Source organism: Rhinoderma darwinii, chromosome 13 (assembly GCF_050947455.1).
Source record: "Rhinoderma darwinii isolate aRhiDar2 chromosome 13, aRhiDar2.hap1, whole genome shotgun sequence".
In the NCBI taxonomy this organism is placed as follows: domain Eukaryota; kingdom Metazoa; phylum Chordata; class Amphibia; order Anura; family Rhinodermatidae; genus Rhinoderma; species Rhinoderma darwinii.
In genome coordinates, this window is record NC_134699.1 from 6870385 (window position 1) to 6897639 (window position 27255).

Here is a 27255-nt window from a genome sequence, read left to right on the forward strand (position 1 = left end):
AAAACGGCTAAAAATGCGGGGGCTGAACGCCTCCAAACATCTGCCCATTGATGTCAATGGGAAAAACGGCGTTCCGTTCCCACGGGTGTTTTTTACGCGGCCGTTTTAAAAAAATGGCGCGTAAAAAGTGGTGTGGGTCGCTGTTTTTCGGCAGATTTGCGTTCTTTACGTATAACTGATGGGTAACAAACCGCACTCACGTTTCCTCCAGATGGAACCAGCGACATATTGAGCTGTAACTCCTCATCCGTCAGTGACAGTCCCATGTAATTGTTGAGTTCTGTCAGGTTTGGATATAAACCTACGAGAAGAGAGCGAATCAATGAGAAAAGCTCATCCGTATCTGAGGACGCAGCCATGACCCAGCCCTGGGGCCCGAGGGAGGCCAAAAACACCTTCACCATGTAACAGGCCAGCAGTCCTATGTAATGGTTGGGGGAGGGGGGACCTGGATCATCAAGCTCTGACTCCCATTGGATGATAACAGGGAGCAATAGGCTGCATTCATGCCGGGATGTAGACATAGTTGCTGGTGTCAGAGGATTATTGGTGTTATCACAAGCCTTCGAGAGATATGGGTGAAGTGTTGCCGCTTATCTCCAGGGTTCGCACTATTGTTTGCTTGGGCTTCAGTTCCCGCTTTGTTTTATGGAATGTGTAAATATAATCTTTAGGCCGAGGCTACGCGGAGACTTTCTATAGCGCCACTGACTAATTTTAACGATCAAGCTACAACTCAAGTCTACAGAAGTCCATTGAGTTTCATGCAATCTTGTGGACTGCGGCGGTCACTAAATAGTTAAAAATCAATCAGTTGCGCTACAAAACTCTGTATAGTCCGAACATGAAAAACTCGTCCGCACGAGGAGCCGGTTGCAAAATTTTGTTTACATGGAACGGCCCTTGAACGGTTTCAGGAGGCTGCAGTAATCCTGCTCCTCCAGCAGAGGGCGCTGTAGAGAAGATTGCAGTATAGGTGTGGTATCTGCCATCCTAGATGGGCGGGCACGGTGGCACTCCGCCCTTCCTATCTACAGGGTATGTGTGACGGCTCCGCTGCACTGAAGGGACATCTTGCCGTTGTCTGGGCTGCGGTTGTAGTCCGTTACCCCGTATTTAGGGGATTGCATTTTGCATTTACGTAGGGTGGAGATTACACACGGCTTTACTTACTACTGTGGCGCTGATAATCCATGCCGTCACACAGTCCTAGACTAACGGGCTGCAGAACTTTTTTTAAAAGGTGATTTCCATCTCTATATTTTTACAAAAAATCGAATTCCTATAACTGTCCGTAAGAGAGAAATGTAGTCCTGCTACTTGAGCTCAGACTGGTTGCTAGGGATCAGCTGCCTCTGTGTACCCATAGCAACCAGACTCAGTTCTTGTCCTTGTTCAGCTCAAGATTGGCAGCGTCCTCTTCATTGGTATTCGTAATCAGATTTGGGTAAGATTCAGTCCTTTCCACCTATTCAAAGGGTTAATCATTGTATGACCGAGTTCTGCAACTTTCAAATATACTTTGTTTCAATTCCTCACTGTTTTCAAGATCTCTGCTATCAGTGCATGGAAACATTTCTTCTTTACATCCAGAGGCTGAAAATCTTGTACACACCAAATACTTCTCACAGCTGAGGGTTTGTCAAGGTGTGTTCACACGCGTAAACGCCTGAAAAAAAACGGAAGCTGAACGCCTCCAAACATCTGCCCATTGATTTCAATGGGAAAAACGGCGTTTTGTCCAGACGGGGCGTTTTTTTTACGCAGCCGTTTGAGAAAATGCGTAAAAAATACCCTGTAAAAAGAAGTGCATGTCGCTCGTTGAGCCGGTTTTCATTGTGTCAATAGAAAAACCGCTCCAAAAAAACGGCTGCAAAAAAACGTTTGTGGTTTCCCTAGAAAATGGCTCAATATTCTACAGCCGTTTTTACTTTAGCGTGTGAACGTAGCCTTACAGTTGTATCCAGTCCAGACAATCCTCTGTAAACCAAACAATCAGGACTCCAGACTGATACGTTGAACCTGCCCTGTTACATTGTAACAAACAACCAGGAGGTTTGTGCTGCTGATAGGTATAGCTTACACAAGATTGTCTTCAGTTGATACAATTGTAACAAATCCGCTTTGAGAAGTATAGGATCTGTACAGGTTTTTAGCTGCTTGGTGTAAGCAAGAATGTTCTCATTTACTGACAGCAAGCGGTGATCTTGAAGATGAGGAATTGAAACACAAAACTATATTCGAAAGTTGCAGAACTTTGAGCCTTCAAAGGGTCTTTTTCCAGTTTATGCAATCTGCTTATTTCTTACTGAGATCGTGAATTGCTCCACCACTAGAGGGCGCCAATAACACAAATAAAAACGGCTGCTATGAGCTGTCACTTACTTTGACTGGAGATTGCAGGTGGCATGATGGCGGCGGGCTGTGGTTGGGCAATCACTTGGGTGGACTGAGCCTGGAAGACCAAAGAAAATAAACCGGTTATTCTCCGCTAAGCCCATGAGTCACCTGTGAGGGAGCGATATCTGTTATTATCTCACGTGAGATAACACGGCGGGGCATTGTGGGTAATATCACATGGCATAAGATAATACAGGATGACAACCACAGTCACGTGACCGCCATGTCAGAGGATTCCAGGACATACCGGCAGTCAGTGACTCAGCACATCTGTATGTTGTCCCTGTATACGGTCCCTGTCTGCTGCACCTTCTTCTCCTGGAAATTCCCCCTGGTGCTTGCAGCATTTTATGCAAATGAGGGCGGAGAATACAAGGAACGCTTAGCGGTACATTTTGGGTTATGTAAGAAAAGAAAAACCTACGCTAAAAATACATGAACCCGAAGGCCGGGTTCCGTGTGGAAATTCCGCCGCATTTACAGTAGCAGCAAAGTGGATGAGATTCAGAAAATCTCCGGCCCACGTTGCGGAAAAAAAACGCGCCGTAAACGTTAAAAAATTGACCTGCGGTGCGGAATTTAAATCCTCAGCGTGTCAAGTTATGCTGCGTTTTTGTGGATTTTCTGTTGCGGGTTTTCTCCATTGATTTCAATGTGGATATAAAACCCGCAACAGAAAGCCAAGAGTTGCAACTCTGGGGAAAAAAACCCCCAAAAACAACATACTTACCCAGGACTCCCTCCTCCTTCCTGCAGTCCGGCCTCCTAAGAATTACGTTTCATCCCATGTGACCGCTACAGCCAATCACAGGCTGCAACGTCATCCAGGCAAGCCAGAGCGGACGTCAGAGGTGGGAGGGGGTGAGTATGAACAGATTTTTTTACGCAACAGAAATTCTGTCCGAAAAACCACATCACAATATGGTGCGATTTTTGGGATGTAAGGTACTGCGGGTTCCAGGTGTGATTTTTACGCAGCGAATCCGACCTTGGGGTAGAAAATCTCATGAATACAAAGGTCTATCCTGGCAATTTGGAAAAATTTCTTCAAAAAAAAAAAGGGACACGGGCTCTTTAAATAAAGGGATATCGCTACTAGAATGAAGCCAGAGATCGTGAGCTCACCTGCATGGCCCGGTCCACCTTCAGATCTTCCAGAGACGGATACAGAGACATGACTGAAGTATCTGGAATGAGACGGTTCTATTTATTGTTACGGTTTATATAAAGCAGAAAGGAAACGGACGCCGCTACGGTGAGGGACGCTGGGTACAGTCATGTGTGTCATAGGGACACAAAACCTAAAGATTGCATTCAACTGAAGCTAAAAGTACAATCTATTGTCCCCTGTTATCAGCCTTCTAGGCTGGAGACCATTGCAGAGCAATGCTCTGCAGACCTGTTGGAAGGGCTACCAACATGTATCCGTCAGATACAGACAAAACCGAGTGATGTAATAGTCTGCAGGATAAATTAAGACTTCCCTGTAGAGTAGAGCAATGTTCTGCAGGTCTATAGAGAGGTGATTAATAGTCTGCAGAATGTCCGTATGCATCGATAGGGCGGAAAATACAGTAATGCTCTGCAGAGGCCTCATTGATGATCTGCAGAACACACAAATATTGATCTTTGGGGAGGATAATCTGTAGACTGTCAGTATGTACTTGTAGAAAAACAGATGCAATGCTCTGCAGATACACAGAGGGGATTGCAGAATATATTATGATGTATGTGCAATGCTCTGCGGTCATCCAATTATCACAATAATAAAAAAAAAATTGACCCCTCCTGTGTTTGTTCCAGCAAGGCATTCTGGGTTATGTATATAAGGACTTCACGGGGAAAGCTGGGTGACATCCAATATGGCCACAACTACATCCCCTACAGAATGTCACTGGTCACCCAGCTTTCCCACATTCCTGAAAGGACAGACCTGCCTGGTTTTTGTGCAGTGATCTACATCAAAATGGCAGATGCCGAGATTTTATTTCGTCGTTCTGTTTCTGAGAAAGCTGAGTGTCAATATGGCCACCATTTCGCCTCCTACAGGGGTTGGCACCCAGCTTTCCCAGACACCTGAATGGCAAATCTCTCTAGTTACACAGTGATGTGTCATTACATAACTGGCCAGATTGGCATTCAGAAGTATAAGAAAGCCGGGTGACAACTGAACTGGTGGCCATATTGGTTGTCACCCAGCTTTTCCCAAGTCAGATTATAAACCGCAACGTTTAATTTTTAGCAATTTGACGGAAGAGGACGACACGAGATTCTATTCAGCCGCTACTTAGTTATATCTGATTCAGGGAACATTGAATGACCGCAATAGAACTCCAACAGGGATTCTCACCCAGCTTTCCCATGATCCTTCATCGCTGTATAACTAGGCAGAATTGTCATTCAGGTGTGTGAGAAAGCTGGGTGACGTGTTCTTCTATTGCAGGAAGGTAACGTCCGAATCACCTGGCAAATTAGTACTTTCGACCTGAGGAACTACAACTCCCAGCATGTCCTGACAGCCACAGGTCACTGGTCTGTGATGTGTATGTTATAGCATTAACAATTCTATCCAGTCATTTCATATTCTTATCTGATCCGGGGAAAGCTGGGTGACAAGTAATATGTCCACAATTAAGAGCTCTCGCAGGGGTTGTCACCGGCTTATCAGGAGTTTGGGAAAGCTGGGTGACAAACCCCATTTAGCAGCTGTAATGGTGATCCGGGCGGTGATACCATTACACAGGACTAGAAGTGTAAGACATGAATCTGGAAAGACTGGTCTGGATGATGGCGGATGAATACAGGAAGAGTCAAGAACACCCTGATTACCGGCTTATATAATACATATACTGATGCAGCAGAGCCGAGTTAGTCGCTGGACTTTTAATTGTCTTGTACCATCATGAGATAATACGGTGGGTTCATCTGCAGTCCTATGTAAGACCCCAGATTGTGATATGGCTCTGAATAGCGAACTCAGCTCAGCTACATCTGCCTATAGAGATGCTGCATGTTATACGGGGAGGGAAGGGGGCGGCTGATCTTGGGTGTCGACAACTAAAAGTAGCTTAGAAGACCGGTTGTTGAACCACAAGCCCCAGCATGCCTCACTATAGAGGGATACGGGATTATTTTGTCGTATTTTTATCAGGGTATATTATTATATCGGTTATGTTATTACACTTCACCTGATCATTATACAGGTGGGGGGGGGGGGGGTCTATCATTCATATACGTGTCCTGGATGAGGACGGGCTCTCACCTGGTAATGGCAGTCTCTCTCGTCGGCTCTCGTTCAGGTGTCTTCCTGCCTGCGCTCTATATGTCTCTTCCAGCAGGGAGTGGCGCTGACGTCAGGCGGGTCACAAGACATTGAGGTCAGAGCTGGGAAGTGGGAGAACAGGTTAACGATAATGACAGTAACAGGAGAGCTGCGTACAGATAACGACATCCCCCAACACGACCTGTCACTAGGTGTTACTCACTGCGCGCCTTAAAGGGAACCTGTCACATTAATTCATAATGAATCTCTGAATAATACCTTGTTCGCAGTAATTCTCCTCTGCGGAAACGTCTACAACAATATCTACATGTGTTACTTGCGGATTTTGAAGTGGATTTCACCATTATAAAAACCTGCAGCACTCACTCTGTGTGGATTGTTTCCGCAGTGTATGAATGGGGTTTAGTAAAACTCAATTGACGTCTTTGTAGTTTGTAGTTAATTATCATAATATCAGCATTGTGAGAAACTAGACATGGACCGCACAATCCACAGTATATACGTTGATCTGAGCCGCTAGGCATAATTTAGAAACATGAACATGAGGTTCTTTGTAAACATTTTGATCAAACTGTATAAGCCACTACACGGCGACCTCTTTAAAGTGGTTCCCTACTCTAGCGGTTGCAGCACCGCATGGCGGCTACCACCACCGCAGCACCGCTCCTGCAGAGGGAGCAACCCAGCGGCCCAAAAGCACCCATGCCTTCAGACCGTGCCAAGCCTCCTTGGCTCTGGGCCACGTCCCCCCACAAGTGCAGCACTACAGCAACAGACACCACCATACAGCACCACAACATGTGAACAGATGGAATGATAGTGCCACACAGTACCTAAATAATAGTGCCATACAGTGCCTAAACAATAGTGCCACACAGTACCTAAATAATAGTGCCATACAGTGCCTAAACAATAGTACCATACTGTGCCTAAATAATAGTGCCAAACGGTGCCTAAATAATAGTACCATACAGTGCCTACATAATAGTGCCATACAATGCCTAAATAATAGTGCCACACAGTACCTAAATAATAGTGCCATACAGTGCCTAAACAATAGTACCATACTGTGCCTAAACAATAGTGCCAAACGGTGCCTAAATAATAGTACCATACAGTGCTCAAATAATACCACCATACAGTGCCTAAATAATAGTGCCATACAATGCCTAAATAATAGTGCCATACAGTGCCTAAATAATAGTGCCATACAGTGCCTAAATAATAGTTATGTACAGTGCCTAAATAATAGTACCATACAGTGCTCAAATAATACCACCATACAGTGCCTAAATAATAGTGCCATACAATGCCTAAATAATAGTTATTTACAGTGCCTAAATAATAGTGCCATACAGTGCCTAAATAATAGTTATGTACAGTGCCTAAATAATAGTGCCATACAATGCCTAAATAATAGTTATGTACAGTGCCTAAATAATAGTGCCATACAGTGCCTAAATAATAGTTATGTACAGTGCCTAAATAATAGTGCCATATATTACCAAAGTAATCACAATAAAATGCTTGTATATCGTGCCATACGGTGTCTAAATAAAAGCCGCTGCGCCCAAGTAATCGTGTCGGCCACAATAGTGCACCCATAATAGTGTCTGTCATAGTGCCCATATAATGGCAGCCGCAACATTCTCAAACATGCTTGAACCACAGGGATAATTATTCTCCAGTGTAAGGATCCTGCTTACGAAACCCAATATCTCAGCTTCCTGGGCCCTATGATTGTGACATGGGAGGGGACCGTTGGGGTAAAGTGCACTCACCCCTTAATTTTCAGGCTTTGAGTGCCGTCATGTTTAGTCGATGGAGGGGCTTTAACTAGAATACTGTGTCTAATGATGGAAATAACTGGTGGTCCGAACCACAGGACCCCACTGATGTGATCGTCTGACAAGTATCTATAACGAGGATCATTCTGGATTATCCCTTTAAATACCTGAGCAGCGCTACTGATGACTGGAGATTTCCACAGAAGGATTGCGCCATTAATAATCTTCCATCATTATAACCGAGACTGCAGATCAATAATACTTCCATAAATAGTGCAAACCGTCATGTGACCCCACCCCCGCAGATAACTAACTGATTACATCACGATCTGTGTCACACGCTGCCGGGGTCATGTGATGTCATCATGTACTATAATACCTGATAATACATTATAACACTCAGGACCCAGGACATGGCTGGTAGATTATCAATTATCAATACTTCGTAAAGGCACAAAGAGGGCAATATTATAGTAGTTATATTCTTGTATATAGGAGCAGTATTATAGTAGTTATATTCTTGTATATAGGGAGCAGTATTATAGTAGTTATATTCTTGTATATAGGAGCAGTATTATAGTAGTTATATTCTTGTATATAGGAGCAGTATTATAGTAGTTATATTCTTGTATATAGGGGGCAGTATTATAGTAGTTATATTCTTGTATATAGGGGCAGTATTATAGTAGTTATATTCTTGTATATAGGGGGCAGTATTATAGTAGTTATATTCTTGTATATAGGGGGCAGTATTATAGTAGTTATATTCTTGTATATAGGGAGCAGTATTATAGTAGTTATATTCTTGTATATAGGAGCAGTATTATAGTAGTTATATTCTTGTATATAGGAGCAGTATTATAGTAGTTATATTCTTGTATATAGGGGGCAGTATTATAGTAGTTATATTCTTGTATATAGGGGCAGTATTATAGTAGTTATATTCTTGTATATAGGGGGCAGTATTATAGTAGTTATATTCTTGTATATAGGAGCAGTATTATAGTAGTTATATTCTTGTATATAGGGGGCAGTATTATAGTAGTTATATTCTTGTATATAGGAGCAGTATTATAGTAGTTATATTCTTGTATATAGGGGCAGTATTATAGTAGTTATATTCTTGTATATAGGAGCAGTATTATAGTAGTTATATTCTTGTATATAGGAGCAGTATTATAGTAGTTATATTCTTGTATATAGGGAGCAGTATTATAGTAGTTATATTCTTGTATATAGGAGCAGTATTATAGTAGTTATATTCTTGTATATAGGGGGCAGTATTATAGTAGTTATATTCTTGTATATAGGGGCAGTATTATAGTAGTTATATTCTTGTATATAGGGCAGTATTATAGTAGTTATATTCTTGTATATAGGGGGCAGTATTATAGTAGTTATATTCTTGTATATAGGGGGTAGTATTATAGTAGTTATATTCTTGTATATAGGGGGCAGTATTATAGTAGTTATATTCTTGTATATAGGGAGCAGTATTATAGTAGTTATATTCTTGTATATAGGGGCAGTATTATAGTAGTTATATTCTTGTATATAGGGGGCAGTATTATAGTAGTTATATTCTTGTATATAGGGGGCAGTATTATAGTAGTTATATTCTTGTATATAGGGGCAGTATTATGGTAGTTATAGTCTTGTATATAGGGGCAGTATTATAGTAGTTATAGTCTTGTATATAGGGGGCAGTATTATAGTAGTTATATTCTTGTATATAGGGGCAGTATTATAGTAGTTATATTCTTGTATATAGGGAGCAGTATTATAGTAGTTATATTCTTGTATATAGGGGCAGTATTATAGTAGTTATATTCTTGTATATAGGGGGCAGTATTATAGTAGTTATATTCTTGTATATAGGGGGCAGTATTATAGTAGTTATATTCTTGTATATAGGGGCAGTATTATGGTAGTTATAGTCTTGTATATAGGGGCAGTATTATAGTAGTTATAGTCTTGTATATAGGGGGCAGTATTATAGTAGTTATATTCTTGTATATAGGGGCAGTATTATAGTAGTTATATTCTTGTATATAGGAGTAGTATTATAGTAGTTATATTCTTGTATATAGGGGGCAGTATTATAGTAGTTATATTCTTGTATATAGGGAGCAGTATTATAGTAGTTATATTCTTGTATATAGCGGGCAGTATTATAGTAGTTATATTCTTGTATATAGGGGGCAGTATTATAGTAGTTATATTCTTGTATATAGGGGCAGTATTATAGTAGTTATATTCTTGTATATAGGGGGCAGTATTATAGTAGTTATATTCTTGTATATAGGGGCAGTATTATAGTAGTTATATTCTTGTATATAGGAGTAGTATTATAGTAGTTATATTCTTGTATATAGGAGCAGTATTATAGTAGTTATATTCTTGTATATAGGAGCAGTATTAGGGCGGGTTCACACGTGGCGGAATTTCACTTAAATTACGCTGCGGACACTCCGCAGCGTTAATCCGCAGCGGTGCCGTTTGTCCATTGACTTACACTTTAATTTAGCAGTGTTCGTTTAGACGAGGCGTAAAATTCCGCTGCGGAGCATAGGCTGCAGAGCGGAATTTGGTGTCCGCAGCATGCTCTGTCTGTTGCGGAGCAGTGGCGGACTCATGGCGGAATTTCTCCATTGACTTCAATGGAGAGTCAAAATTCCGCAATGACGTCCGCAGATCTTATGTGTGCTGCGGAGCGTATTGTTTTTACTACCATGACATTTCTTCATTCTGGCTGGACCTATGTATTTCTAGGTCTACAGCCAGACTGAGGAAGTCAATGGGGCTCCCGTAATGACGGGAGCGTTGCTAGGAGACGTCTGTAAATAGTCACTGTCCAGGGTGCTGAAAGAGTTAAGCGATCGGCAGTAACTGTTTCTGCACCCGGGACAGTGACTACCGATCTCAATATACATGTATCTGTAAAAAACATATAAGTTCATACTTACCGAGAACTCCCTGCTTCTGTCTCCAGTCCAGCCTCCCAGGATGACGTTTCAGTCTAAGTGACGGCTGCAGCCAATCACAGGCCAAGCACAGGCTGCAGCGGTCACATGGACTGGTGCGTCATCCAGGGAGGTCGGGCTGGATGCCGAAAGAGGGACGCGTCACCAAGACAACGGCCGGTAAGTATGAAATTCTTTTACTTTCCCTAGGGAAAGTGCTGTCCCTTCTCTCTATCCTGCACTGATAGGGAGAAGGGAAGCACTTTTCCCGCAGTCCGCAGCAGCTAGTCCGCATCAATTTTCTGCACATTTAGTGCAGATCCGCAGCAGAATCTGCAACGCAGATTCTGTGCGGCATTGATGCGGACAGTTGCGGAGGAATTCCGCCACGTCTGGCCGTGCCCTTATAGTAGTTATATTCTTGTATATAGGGGCAGTATTATAGTAGTTATATTCTTGTATATAGGAGGCAGTATTATAGTAGTTATATTCTTGTATATAGGAGGCAGTATTATAGTAGTTATATTCTTGTATATAGGGGCAGTATTATAGTAGTTATATTCTTGTATATAGGAGCAGTATTATAGTAGTTATATTCTTGTATATAGGGGCAGTATTATAGTAGTTATATTCTTGTATATAGGGGGCAGTATTATAGTAGTTATATTCTTGTATATTGGGAGCAGTATTATAGTAGTTATATTCTTGTATATAGGGGCTGTATTATAGTAGTTATATTCTTGTATATAGGTGGCAGTATTATAGTAGTTATATTCTTGTATATAGGGGGCAGTATTATAGTAGTTATATTCTTGTATATAGGAGCAGTATTATAGTAGTTATATTCTTGTATATAGGAGCAGTATTATAGTAGTTATATTCTTGTATATAGGGGGCAGTATTATAGTAGTTATATTCTTGTATATAGGAGCAGTATTATAGTAGTTATATACTTGTATATAGGCGGCAGTATTATAGTAGTTATATTCTTGTATATAGGCGGCAGTATTATAGTAGTTATATTCTTGTATATAGGGGGCAGTATTATAGTAGTTATATTCTTGTATATAGGGGGCAGTATTATAGTAGATATGTTCTTGTATATAGGGGGCAGTATTATAGTAGATATGTTCTTGTATATAGGGGGCAGTATTATAGTAGTTATATTCTTGTATATAGGGGCAGTATTATGGTAGTTATAGTCTTGTATATAGGGGCAGTATTATAGTAGTTATAGTCTTGTATATAGGGGGCAGTATTATAGTAGTTATATTCTTGTATATAGGGGCAGTATTATAGTAGTTATATTCTTGTATATAGGGAGCAGTATTATAGTAGTTATATTCTTGTATATAGGGGCAGTATTATAGTAGTTATATTCTTGTATATAGGGGGCAGTATTATAGTAGTTATATTCTTGTATATAGGGGCAGTATTATAGTAGTTATATTCTTGTATATAGGGAGCAGTATTATAGTAGTTATATTCTTGTATATAGGGGCAGTATTATAGTAGTTATATTCTTGTATATAGGGGGCAGTATTATAGTAGTTATATTCTTGTATATAGGGGGCAGTATTATAGTAGTTATATTCTTGTATATAGGGGCAGTATTATGGTAGTTATAGTCTTGTATATAGGGGCAGTATTATAGTAGTTATAGTCTTGTATATAGGGGGCAGTATTATAGTAGTTATATTCTTGTATATAGGGGCAGTATTATAGTAGTTATATTCTTGTATATAGGAGTAGTATTATAGTAGTTATATTCTTGTATATAGGGGGCAGTATTATAGTAGTTATATTCTTGTATATAGGGAGCAGTATTATAGTAGTTATATTCTTGTATATAGCGGGCAGTATTATAGTAGTTATATTCTTGTATATAGGGGCAGTATTATAGTAGTTATATTCTTGTATATAGGGGCAGTATTATAGTAGTTATATTCTTGTATATAGGGGGCAGTATTATAGTAGTTATATTCTTGTATATAGGAGCAGTATTATAGTAGTTATATTCTTGTATATAGGGGCAGTATTATAGTAGTTATATTCTTGTATATAGGAGCAGTATTATAGTAGTTATATTCTTGTATATAGGGGCAGTATTATAGTAGTTATATTCTTGTATATAGGGGGCAGTATTATAGTAGTTATATTCTTGTATATTGGGAGCAGTATTATAGTAGTTATATTCTTGTATATAGGGGCTGTATTATAGTAGTTATATTCTTGTATATAGGTGGCAGTATTATAGTAGTTATATTCTTGTATATAGGGGGCAGTATTATAGTAGTTATATTCTTGTATATAGGAGCAGTATTATAGTAGTTATATTCTTGTATATAGGAGCAGTATTATAGTAGTTATATTCTTGTATATAGGGGGCAGTATTATAGTAGTTATATTCTTGTATATAGGAGCAGTATTATAGTAGTTATATACTTGTATATAGGCGGCAGTATTATAGTAGTTATATTCTTGTATATAGGGGGCAGTATTATAGTAGTTATATTCTTGTATATAGGGGGCAGTATTATAGTAGTTATATTCTTGTATATAGGGGGCAGTATTATAGTAGATATGTTCTTGTATATAGGGGGCAGTATTATAGTAGATATCTTCTTGTATATAGGGGGCAGTATTATAGTAGTTATATTCTTGTATATAGGGGCAGTATTATGGTAGTTATAGTCTTGTATATAGGGGCAGTATTATAGTAGTTATAGTCTTGTATATAGGGGGCAGTATTATAGTAGTTATATTCTTGTATATAGGGGCAGTATTATAGTAGTTATATTCTTGTATATAGGGAGCAGTATTATAGTAGTTATATTCTTGTATATAGGGGCAGTATTATAGTAGTTATATTCTTGTATATAGGGGGCAGTATTATAGTAGTTATATTCTTGTATATAGGGGGCAGTATTATAGTAGTTATATTCTTGTATATAGGGGCAGTATTATAGTAGTTATATTCTTGTATATAGGGGGCAGTATTATAGTAGTTATATTCTTGTATATAGGAGCAGTATTATAGTAGTTATATTCTTGTATATAGGGGCAGTATTATAGTAGTTATATTCTTGTATATAGGAGCAGTATTATAGTAGTTATATTCTTGTATATAGGGGCAGTATTATAGTAGTTATATTCTTGTATATAGGGGGCAGTATTATAGTAGTTATATTCTTGTATATTGGGAGCAGTATTATAGTAGTTATATTCTTGTATATAGGGGCTGTATTATAGTAGTTATATTCTTGTATATAGGGGGGCAGTATTGTAGTAGTTATATTCTTGTATATAGGGAGCAGTATTATAGTAGTTATATACTTGTATATAGGCGGCAGTATTATAGTAGTTATATTCTTGTATATAGGGGGCAGTATTATAGTAGTTATATTCTTGTATATAGGGGGCAGTATTATAGTAGTTATATTCTTGTATATAGGGGGCAGTATTATAGTAGATATGTTCTTGTATATAGGGGGCAGTATTATAGTAGATATGTTCTTGTATATAGGGGGCAGTATTATAGTAGTTATATTCTTGTATATAGGGGCAGTATTATGGTAGTTATAGTCTTGTATATAGGGGCAGTATTACAGTAGTTATAGTCTTGTATATAGGGGCAGTATTATAGTAGTTATATTCTTGTATATAGGGGCAGTATTATAGTAGTTATATTCTTGTATATAGGGAGCAGTATTATAGTAGTTATATTCTTGTATATAGGGGCAGTATTATAGTAGTTATATTCTTGTATATAGGGGGCAGTATTATAGTAGTTATATTCTTGTATATTGGGGCAGTATTATAGTAGTTATATTCTTGTATATAGGGAGCAGTATTATAGTAGTTATATTCTTGTATATAGGGGCAGTATTATAGTAGTTATAGTCTTGTATATAGGGGGCAGTATTATAGTAGTTATATTCTTGTATATAGGGGCAGTATTATAGTAGTTATATTCTTGTATATAGGAGTAGTATTATAGTAGTTATATTCTTGTATATAGGGGGCAGTATTATAGTAGTTATATTCTTGTATATAGGGAGCAGTATTATAGTAGTTATATTCTTGTATATAGCGGGCAGTATTATAGTAGTTATATTCTTGTATATAGGGGGCAGTATTATAGTAGTTATATTCTTGTATATAGGGGCAGTATTATAGTAGTTATATTCTTGTATATAGGGGGCAGTATTATAGTAGTTATATTCTTGTATATAGGAGCAGTATTATAGTAGTTATATTCTTGTATATAGGGGCAGTATTATAGTAGTTATATTCTTGTATATAGGAGCAGTATTATAGTAGTTATATTCTTGTATATAGGGGCAGTATTATAGTAGTTATATTCTTGTATAGAGGGGGCAGTATTATAGTAGTTATATTCTTGTATATTGGGAGCAGTATTATAGTAGTTATATTCTTGTATATAGGGGCTGTATTATAGTAGTTATATTCTTGTATATAGGGGGGCAGTATTGTAGTAGTTATATTCTTGTATATAGGGAGCAGTATTATAGTAGTTATATTCTTGTATATAGGGGGCAGTATTATAGTAGTTATATTCTTGTATATAGGGAGCAGTATTAGGCTGGGTTCACACGTGGCGGAATTTCACTTAAATTCCGCTGCGGACACTCCGCAGCGTTAATCCGCAGCGGAGCCGTTTGTCCATTGACTTCCACTTTAATTTAGCAGTGTTCGTTTAGACGATGCGTAACATTCCGCTGCGGAGCATAGGCTGCGGAGCGGAATTTGGTGTCCGCAGCATGCTCTGTCTGTTGCGGAGCAGTGGCGGACTCATGGCGGAATTTCTCCATTGACTTCAATGGAGATTCTAAGTTCCGCAATGAAGTCCGCAGCTGTCATGCACATGTTATGTGTGCTGCGGATGCGTCTTGCTTTTTTAACTTGACATTTCTTCATTCTGGCTGGACCTATGTATTTCTAGGTCTACAGCCAGACTGAGGAAGTCAATGGGGCTCCCGTAATGACGGGAGCGTTGCTAGGAGACGTCTGTAAATAGTCACTGTCCAGGGTGCTGAAAGAGTTAAGCGATCGGCAGTAACTGTTTCTGCACCCGGGACAGTGACTACCGATCACAATATACAGCAACCTGTAAAAAAATAGAAGTTCATACTTACCGAGAACTCCCTGCTTCTGTCTCCAGTCCGGCCTCCCAGGATGACGTTTCAGTCTAAGTGACGGCTGCAGCCAATCACAGGCCAAGCACAGGCTGCAGCGGTCACATGGACTGGCGCGTCATCCAGGGAGGTCGGGCTGGATGCCGAAAGAGGGACGCGTCACCAAGACAACGGCCGGTAAGTATGAAATTCTTTTACTTTCACTAGGGAAAGTGCTGTCCCTTCTCTCTATCCTGCACTGATAGGGAGAAGGGAAGCACTTTTCCCGCAGTCCGCAGCAGCTAGTCCGCATCAATTTTCTGTACATTTTGTGCAGATCCGCAGCAGAATCTGCAACGCAGATTCTGTGCGGCATTGATGCGGACAGTTGCGGAGGAAATGCGCCACGTGTGGTCATGCCCTTATAGTAGTTATATTCTTGTATATAGGGGCAGTATTATAGTAGTTATATTCTTGTATATAGCGGCAGTATTATAGTAGTTATATTCTTGTATATAGGAGCAGTATTATAGTAGTTATATTCTTGTATATAGGGGGCAGTATTATAGTAGTTATATTCTTGTCCATAGGGGGCAGTATTATAGTAGTTATATTCTTGTATATAGGGGCAGTATTATAGTAGTTATATTCTTGTATATAGGAGCAGTATTATAATAGTTATATTCTTGTATATAGGGGGCAGTATTATAGTAGTTATATTCTTGTATATAGGGACAGTATTATAGTAGTTATATTCTTGTATATAGGGACAGTATTATAGTAGGTATATTCTTGTATATAGGGGCAGTATTATAGTAGTTATATTATTGTATATAGGAGAAGTATTATAGTAGTTATATTCTTGTATATAGGAGCAGTACCATAGTAGTTATATTCTTGTATATAGGGGGTAGTATTATAGTAGTTATATTCTTGTATATAGGAGCAGTATTATAGTAGTTATATTCTTGTATATAGGAGCAGTATTATAGCAGTTATATTCTTGTATATAGGAGCAGTATTATAGTAGTTATATTCTTGTATATAGGGGGCAGTATTATAGTAGTTATATTCTTGTATATAGGGGGCAGTATTATAGTAGTTATATTCTTGTATATAAGAGCAGTATTATAGTAGTTATATTCCTGTATATAGGGAGCAGTATTATAGTAGTTATATTCTTGTATATAAGAGCAGTATTATAGTAGTTATATTCCTGTATATAGGGAGCAGTATTATAGTAGTTATATTCTTGTATATAAGAGCAGTATTATAGTAGTTATATTCCTGTATATAGGGGGCAGTATTATAGTAGTTATATTCTTGTGTATAGGGAGCAGTATTATAGTAGTTATATTCTTGTATATAGGGGGCAGTATTATAGTAGTTATATTCTTGTATATAGGGGGCAGTATTATAGTAGTTATAGTCTTGTATATAGGGAGCAGTATTATAGTAGTTATATTCTTGTATATAGGAGCAGTATTATAGTAGTTATATTCTTGTATATAGGAGGCAGTATTATAGTAGTTATATTCTTGTATATAGGAGGCAGTAGTATAGTAGTTATATTCTTGTATATAGGGGCAGTATTATAGTAGTTATATTCTTGTATATAGGGGGGCAGTATTGTAGTAGTTATATTCTTGTATATAGGGAGCAGTATTATAGTAGTTATATTCTTGTATATAGGGGCAGTATTATAGTAGTTATATTCTTGTATATAGGAGCAGTATTATAGTAGTTATATTCTTGTATATAGGGAGCAGTATTATAGTAGTTATATTCTTGTCCATAGGGGGCAGTATTATAGTAGTTATATTCTTGTATATAGGGGCAGTATTATAGTAGTTATATTCTTGTATATAGGAGCAGTATTATAATAGTTATATTCTTGTATATAGTTGGCAGTATTATAGTAGTTATATTCTTGTATATAGGGGGCAGTATTATAGTAGTTATATTCTTGTCCATAGGGGGCAGTATTATAGTAGTTATATTCTTGTATATAGGGGCAGTATTATAGTAGTTATATTCTTGTATATAGGAGCAGTATTATAATAGTTATATTCTTGTATATAGGTGGCAGTATTATAGTAGTTATATTCTTGTATATAGGGTGCAGTATTATAGTAGTTATATTCTTGTATATAGGAGCAGTATTATAGTAGTTATATTCTTGTATATAGGGAGCAGTATTATAGTAGATATATTATTGTATATAGGAGAAGTATTATAGTAGTTATATTCCTGTATATAGGGGCAGTATTATAGTAGTTATATTCTTGTATATAGGGGCAGTATTATAGTAGTTATATTCTTGTATATAGGGGCAGTATTATAGTAGTTATATTCTTGTATATAGGAGCAGTATTATAGTAGTTATATTCTTGTATATAGGGAGCAGTATTATAGTAGTTATATTCTTGTCCATAGGGGGCAGTATTATAGTAGTTATATTCTTGTATATAGGGGCAGTATTATAGTAGTTATATTCTTGTATATAGGAGCAGTATTATAGTAGTTATATTCTTGTATATAGGGAGCAGTATTATAGTAGATATATTATTGTATATAGGAGAAGTATTATAGTAGTTATATTCCTGTATATAGGGGCAGTATTATAGTAGTTATATTCTTGTATATAGGGGCAGTATTATAGTAGTTATATTCTTGTATATAGGGGCAGTATTATAGTAGTTATATTCTTGTATATAGGAGCAGTATTATAGTAGTTATATTCTTGTATATAGGGAGCAGTATTATAGTAGTTATATTCTTGTCCATAGGGGGCAGTATTATAGTAGTTATATTCTTGTATATAGGGGCAGTATTATAGTAGTTATATTCTTGTATATAGGAGCAGTATTATAGTAGATATATTATTGTATATAGGGGGCAGTATTATAGTAGTTATATTCTTGTCCATAGGGGGCAGTATTATAGTAGTTATATTCTTGTATATAGGGGGCAGTATTATAGTAGTTATATTCTTGTATATAGGGGGTAGTATTATAGTAGTTATATTCTTGTATATAGGGGGCAGTATTATAGTAGTTATATTCCTGTATATAGGGGCAGTATTATAGTAGTTATATTCTTGTATATAGGGGGCAGTATTATAGTAGTTATATTATTGTATATAGGAGAAGTATTATAGTAGTTATATTCCTGTATATAGGGGCAGTATTATAGTAGTTATATTCTTGTATATAGGAGCAGTACCATAGTAGTTATATTCTTGTATATAGGAGCAGTAGTATAGTAGTTATATTCTTGTATATAGGGGGCAGTAATATAGTAGTTATATTCTTGTATATAGGAGCAGTACCATAGTAGTTATATTCTTGTACATAGGGGGCAGTGTTTCCTATTTTTTCTTCATTGCGTGAATGAAGCCAAAAACACCTGGATACAGAGGCAATTTTCTCTTGAAATCAGCCTCGTATTTTCATGCCTTAAACATATGCCGTGTAAACACAGCCTTACACTGCAGTATACATCATTTAGATGCATGGCTGCCACATTTAGGGGCTATGGATTTACATCATGAGGACACGGTGGCTGGCACTGTTATGGAGACACTGTGACTGGAACTATTATAAGAGCCCTGTGGATGGCATCAGTTTACTTCAATCGCGGCAGAAAATACAAAAACTAAATTTCAGTTCAAAAGAGTTTTTATTGTGCAAAGGTGGTAAAACATAAAAATATTTGACATATGTCTATGGGGGCGAGGTTTGCGGCGTTTGTGTCTGGGGGTGTTGTGTGTGTGGTGGAAGGTTTGAGGGGATGCATTCGGGGTGTTCTGTGTGTGTGGGGGGGGCTTTGCGGAGCGTCTCCGTGTGTGTGGGGGGGGGGGGGCTCCATGATGCGCCAGAATTATTAATATCTATTAATATTTCTGGCGCATCTCTAGGTCCCGTGCGCCACAATAGAAGCTACAGTTCATTGACCTCTCGTAATATTGTGGCGCAGGGAGAAGGAGCTGAAGGTGAGTATAAGTATTTATATTTTTATATTACTAACTTTCCGCTGGACTGTTTGGACTACTGCGATGATCTACATTTTTTAAAAAATAAAATGGTTAGCGGGGGTTGTGTGGGGGAGTTTTTATTTCAATCAAAATATTTTCTTATGTCTCTGTGTTTTTTAATACTTTATTACCACCTTAGTAATGGCAGTTATCTGTTTGACAGCGTCCACTAGTAAGGTGGGGCTCAGTGTTAGCCAGTAAAAAGGCTGCAACTAACCCCCCATTATTACCCCGGTACCCACCACCACCAGTAGTGTCGGGAAGAGTCGGGTACAATCCAGTACTGGACCATCTGTAGTGACGGAGGGGTACTGGGGCGGCCGCAGGCTGGTATTATGAGGTCGGGACAGCCCGAGAACAGTTTCCCTTCCCACCCTGGTAATGCTAGCCTGCTGCTGTATTGTATCTGGCTGGTTATGAAAATGGGGGGGGGAGGGGGACCGCACGTCTTTTTTAAAAAAAACAACAAAACAATAAATGACAAAATTGATGTGGCGTCCCCCCATTTTCTATAACCAGCCAGATACAACACAGCAGCAGCCTGGCATTACCAGGGTGGGAAGGGCCACTGTTTGTGGACTTTCCCAGCCTAATAATACCAGCCTGCGGCCGCCACTACAGGTGGACCGGCACTGGATTGTACCCGGCTCTGGTGGCGGTGGGTACCAGGGTTATAATGGGGGGTTAGTTGCAGCCTTTTTACTGGCTAACACCAAGCCCCACCTTAGTAATGGACGCTGTGAAGCAGACAGCGGCCATAATCCAGGCGCTAATAAAGTATTCAAAAAACACAGACATAAGAAAATATTTTTATTGAAATAAAAATACTTCTTCTCACCTACAGCGACTTCTGTCTTCTCCCTGCGCCTCAATGTAAAGTAGGGGCCAATGAAAAATATTTCCCTCAGGGCATGTTCACACGGCGCTAAGAAAAAATGTGGTGTGAACGTGTTGAATACACTAGCGTTGTGAAGCGGTTTTTAAAATATAGGGATTTTGACGCATTTTTTGCCTGTTTTGTGTGCGCTTTATGCACGTTTTTTGGTGTGTTTTTAGGACTCCCACTGACTTTTGCCGCATTTTACGCACCAAAGAATTGATCCAACGCTTCATTTTTACGCAACGTTTTTTAAAACGTAGATAACGCCATACAGACCCCCCTGTAGATAACGCCATACAGCCCCCTTTGTAGATAGCGCCATACAGCCCCCTGTAGATAACGCCATACAGACCCCCCTGTAGATAACGCCATACAGACCCCCCTGTAGATAACGCCATACAGACCCCCCTGTAGATAACGCCATACAGATCCCCCTGTAGATAACGCCATACAGTCCCCCCTGTAGATAACGCCATACAGTCCACCCTGTAGATAACGCCATACAGTCCACCCTGTAGATAACGCCATACAGTCCACCCTGTAGATAACGCCATACAGACCCCCTGTAGATAACGCCATACAGCCCCCCTGTAGATAACGCCATACAGCCCCCCTGTAGATAACGCCATACAGTCCCCCCTGTAGATAACGCCATACAGCCCCCCTGTAGATAACGCCATACAGCCCCCCTGTAGATAACGCCATACAGACCCCCCCTGTAGATAACGCCATACAGACCCCCCTGTAGATAACGCCATACAGTCCACCCTGTAGATAACGCCAGACAGCCCCCCTGTAGATAACGCCATACAGCCCCCTCTGTAGATAACGCCATACAGTCCCCCCTGTAGATAACGCCATACAGTCCCCCCTGTAGATAACGCCATACAGACCCCCCTGTAGATAACGCCATACAGTCCCCCCTGTAGATAACGCCATACAGACCCCCCTGTAGATAACGCCAGACAGCCCCCCCTGTAGATAACGCCATACAGACCCCCCTGTAGATAACGCCATACAGTCCGCCCTGTAGATAACGCCATACAGACCCCCCTGTAGATAACGCCATACAGACCCCCCTGTAGATAACGCCATACAGTCCCCCCTGTAGATAACGCCATACAGCCCCCCTGTAGATAACGCCATACAGACCCCCCTGTAGATAACGCCATACAGTCCCCCCTGTAGATAACGCCATACAGCCCCCCTGTAGATAACGCCATACAGTCCCCCCTGTAGATAACGCCATACAGCCCCCCTGTAGATAACGCCATACAGTCCCCCCTGTAGATAACGCCATACAGCCCCCCTGTAGATAACGCCATACAGCCCCCTCTGTAGATAACGCCATACAGACCCCCCTGTAGATAACGCCATACAGTCCACCCTGTAGATAACGCCAGACAGCCCCCCTGTAGATAACGCCATACAGCCCCCCTGTAGATAACGCCATACTGTCCCCCCTGTAGATAACGCCATACAGCCCCCCTGTAGATAACGCCATACAGCCCCCTCTGTAGATAACGCCATACAGACCCCCCTGTAGATAACGCCATACAGCCCCCTCTGTAGATAACGCCATACAGTCCACCCTGTAGATAACGCCAGACAGCCCCCCTGTAGATAACGCCATACAGTCCGCCCTGTAGATAACGCCATACAGACCCCCCTGTAGATAACGCCATACAGACCCCCCTGTAGATAACGCCATACAGTCCCCCCTGTAGATAACGCCATACAGACCCCCCTGTAGATAACGCCATACAGTCCCCCCTGTAGATAACGCCATACAGTCCACCCTGTAGATAACGCCATACAGCCCCCCTGTAGATAACGCCATACAGACCCCCCTGTAGATAACGCCATACAGTCCCCCCTGTAGATAACGCCATACAGCCCCCCTGTAGATAACGCCATACAGCCCCCCTGTAGATAACTCCATACAGCCCCCCTGTAGATAACGCCTTACAGCCCCCCTGTAGATAACGCCATACAGCCCCCCTGTAGATAACGCCATACAGTCCACCCTGTAGATAACGCCATACAGTCCCCCCTGTAGATAACGCCATACAGTCCCCCCTGTAGATAACGCCATACAGTCCCCCTGTAGATAACGCCATACAGTCCCCCCTGTAGATAACTCCATACAGCCCCCCTGTAGATAACGCCATACAGCCCCCCTGTAGATAACGCCATACAGTCCACCCTGTAGATAACGCCATACAGTCCACCCTGTAGATAACGCCATACAGCCCCCCTGTAGATAACTCCATACAGCCCCCCTGTAGATAACGCCAGACAGCCCCCCTGTAGATAACGCCATACAGCCCCCTCTGTAGATAACGCCATACAGTCCACCCTGTAGATAACGCCATACAGCCCCCTCTGTAGATAACGCCATACAGACCCCCCTGTAGATAACGCCATACAGCCCCCCTGTAGATAACTCCATACAGCCCCCCTGTAGATAACGCCATACAGCCCCCCTGTAGATAACGCCATACAGTCCCCCTGTAGATAACGCCATACAGTCCCCCCTGTAGATAACGCCATACAGTCCCCCCTGTAGATAACGCCATACAGTCCCCCCTGTAGATAACGCCATACAGTCCACCCTGTAGATAACGCCATACAGTCCACCCTGTAGATAACGCCATACAGTCCACCCTGTAGATAACGCCATACAGCCCCCTCTGTAGATAACGCCATACAGACCCCCCTGTAGATAACGCCATACAGACCCCCCTGTAGATAACTCCATACAGCCCCCCTGTAGATAACGCCATACAGCCCCCCTGTAGATAACGCCATACAGACCCCCCTGTAGATAACTCCATACAGCCCCCCTGTAGATAACGCCATACAGCCCCCCTGTAGATAACGCCATACAGTCCACCCTGTAGATAACGCCATACAGTCCACCCTGTAGATAACGCCATACAGCCCCCCTGTAGATAACTCCATACAGCCCCCCTGTAGATAACGCCAGACAGCCCCCCTGTAGATAACGCCATACAGCCCCCTCTGTAGATAACGCCATACAGTCCACCCTGTAGATAACGCCATACAGTCCACCCTGTAGATAACGCCATACAGTCCACCCTGTAGATAACGCCATACAGCCCCCCTGTAGATAACTCCATACAGCCCCCCTGTAGATAACGCCATACAGCCCCCTGTAGATAACGCCATACAGACCCCCCTGTAGATAACTCCATACAGCCCCCCTGTAGATAACGCCATACAGACCCCCCTGTAGATAACGCCATGCATCCCCCCTGTAGATAACGCCACACAGTCCCCCCTGTAGATAACGCCACACAGTCCCCCCTGTAGATAACGCCATACAGTCCACCCTGTAGATAACGCCATACAGCCCCCCTGTAGATAACGCCATACAGACCCCCCTGTAGATAACTCCATACAGCCCCCCTGTAGATAACGCCATACAGACCCCCTGTAGATAACGCCATACAGACCCCCTCTGTAGATAACGCCATACAGCCCCCTCTGTAGATAACGCCATACAGCCCCCCTGTAGATAACGCCATACAGCCCCCTCTGTAGATAACTCCATACAGACCCCCCTGTAGATAACGCCATACAGCCCCCCTGTAGATAACGCCATACAGACCCCCCTGTAGATAACTCCATACAGCCCCCCTGTAGATAACGCCATACAGACCCCCTGTAGATAACGCCATACAGACCCCCTCTGTAGATAACGCCATACAGCCCCCCTCTGTAGATAACGCCATACAGCCCCCTCTGTAGATAACGCCATACAGACCCCCTCTGTAGATAACGCCATACAGCCCCCTCTGTAGATAACGCCATACAGCCCCCCTGTAGATAACGCCATACAGCCCCCTCTGTAGATAATGCCATACAGCCCCCTCTGTAGATAACGCCATATAGCCCCCCCCCCCCCAAAAAAAAACGGCCTATAGTTTGTCCTACAAAAGACATGCATCCCCTATCCACAGGATCTCCACAGAATAGGGGATACATGTGTGATCGCTGGCAGCGATAAGGAGAACGGGGGACCGAAAGTCCCCCGAAGTTCTCCATGACAAACCTCTGACTTCCGGCGTCTGCGCAGTTCAATAAAAATGAAAGGAGCGCTGGTCACGCATGCGCATAAGCGCGACCGGCGCTCCATTCATTTCTATGGAGCTGCCGACACAGACCCCGGAAGTCCGAGGTTTGTCATGAAGAACTTAGGGGGGACTTTCGGCCCCCCGTTCTCCTCATCGCTGTGCGTCCCAGCAATCCCACATGTATACCCTTTCCTGTGGATAGGGGATGCATGTCTTTTGTAGGAACAACCCCTTCATTGGCGTCGCGCTGTAGCAGCCATAGCGGCTGCTAGCGGAGCCTGCGGCCATGGGAGGGGGCCGTGCCGGCGGGTGCCACGGGTTCCCTCATGCTGCAGGCCCTGTAGAAGTCGCTACGGCTGCTATAGCGATAGTTACGCTACTGCGTATAGGTTTGTACGGCGTAAAACTACAGCTCCCAGCATGGCCGGAACAATGATAAGGATATGCTGGGAGATGCGGTTTCACAAAAAAAATCATACCACCATCATCTCGCTGCAGATCATACAGTGACTACAGTGCTGATTAGAGGCAGAATAAACATTTACATTAAGTGACTCACCGGTGACGTCTCAGATTCTAGTTCTTTTCTTCTCCCTCCGGTTCAGACATCTATGATGGATTTCTCCCGGCCATGACCCATTTCTGCAGTTTTCCGTTTAGATGTCTTCAGCTTCTCATTTCTGCACCTGTAAACAAAGTTAAAATTCTCAACACATCTAAATATAACTGGCACACACACACACACACACACCGTGCCCCCTGTAGATAGTGCCCACATATGGACTCCAGAGCTGCAAGGCAATAGCCCACCCCTTTAGACTGTGCACTACATATAGCCACCCTGTTGCTAGTGCCCCACAGGTAACCCACCCCTGCATATAGTGTCCCACACATAGCCCACACCTATAGAAAGTACCCTAAAAAATAGCTCCCCTATAGATAGTGCTCTACATATAGCCACACCTGTATATAGTGCCCCACATATAGACCCCCCTGTATATAGTGGCCCACATATAGACCCCCCTGTATATAGTGGCCCACATATAGACCCCCCTGTATATAATGGCCCACATATAGAGCCCCCTGTATATAATGGCCCACATATAGAGCCCCCTGTATATAGTGGCCCACAACCCCACATATAGACCCCCCTGTATATAATGGCCCACATATAGAGCCCCCTGTATATAATGGCCCACACCCCCACATATAGACCCCCCTGTAGCTACTGCCCCACATATAGACCCCCTATATATAATAGCCCACACAAAGACGACCCCCCCCCTGTAGATAGACCCCCCCCCCCACTATAGATTATGCCATTCACATTTTTATGAGGGAAAAAAAAATACAAAATTGCCATACTCACATTCTCCGGTTCCCACGCTGTTCACTGGCGATGCAGACATGCTCTCTTCTGAGCATGTCTGCAGGAGCTGAACGAGCATCCTCCAATGACGCTGATTGGCGGGGCAGAATGACTTGCCCCACCAATCAGCACCTTCCAAACATGGAAGCGGCGCGATGATGTCATTGCGCCGCTAGCCAATCAGTGTCATTGTAAGGCACTGGATGTTCAGGCACGGAACATGCCCGGCCATTCAGTGCTAATACATGTATTTGGCTGCCGCTAGCACTGGGGCCCCCTCCGGTGCTAGCGACACCTACAGGCATGAGAGGGCCTGTGTAAGGCTCGGCGTCGCGGGCCCCACCATAGTGGCAGCGCTACCGCTGTAGCAGCCATAACGGCTGCTAGCGGCGCCACCGGGCATTTGGGTGGGCGTGTCGGCTGGCGGCACGGGCCCTCTCAAGCCCCGGGCCCCGTAGCAGCCGCTACTGCGGTAGTTACGCCACTGGCTGCTGCCATTTTAAAGTCACTCCCAAACTGGGACCTGGACACTGGTTGACAATTTGAAGACACCCTTTCCTGGCTTGTAGCCAAAAATAGAGAGGGGGGGAGTCTTCCTCCCACATTTGCAGCAGCTGTAAGTCAAGTTGCTTTGCCTGATTCATCTTTCTGTAATTATGGGAAGTGCTCCCTCTGGTGGCAAACATAGGAAAATGTTAATTTGCGACACATTCCTTGTTCACACGGCACTCCAAAAAACTGACGTGTAAACGCGTAAAAAATGACAGGCGTTTTGAACACATTTTTTTGCCTCGTTTTCGGTGCGTTTTTTTGGCCGCGTAATTAGGACTCCCATTGACTATTGGAATTAGGCGTATTTTCGCCACGTTTCTTGACCTGACGCTTCTTTTTTTACGCGACGCATTTTTTTTAACATGAGTGTTTAAAAAATGCCTTGTATGCACTACAATGCGTTTTTCCATTGATGTCAATGGGAAGCTTAGCATGGGTTTTTGGCGCGTAAAACGCGTCAAGTACATGCGGTGTGAAGGCCTTAAATGTGATGATGGAAAACCTGAAAAAAAAAATTGCTTGGTCATTAAAGCCTAAATAGGCTGCTCACTAATATTTTACTAATATCTATTATACTACAACCACTAATATCTATTATACTACAACCACTAATATCTATTATACTACAACCACTAATATTATACAGAAAGACCTCATTTTTGTGACGAGAGCGGGTAGGTCTATGAGAGAGGCGGCTGTGTTTCCGGGGGAGAGGTTACGCGGTGACACAGGCCGTCGCCGTGGGAA

The 27255-nt window shown here is 41.7% G+C and overlaps 1 long non-coding RNA gene across 1 annotated transcript; it reads right to left on the reverse strand.

Annotated features, from left to right (window-relative positions):
- Positions 1–205: 205 nt before the first annotated feature.
- Positions 206–27227, reverse strand: LOC142665419 (uncharacterized). The gene is made up of 5 exons (XR_012851497.1): positions 27161–27227; positions 5663–5784; positions 3526–3587; positions 2386–2455; positions 206–301 (listed from the first exon to the last, which is right to left on the reverse strand). It is a non-coding gene; the product is annotated as an uncharacterized LOC142665419 (long non-coding RNA).
- Positions 27228–27255: the final 28 nt, after the last annotated feature.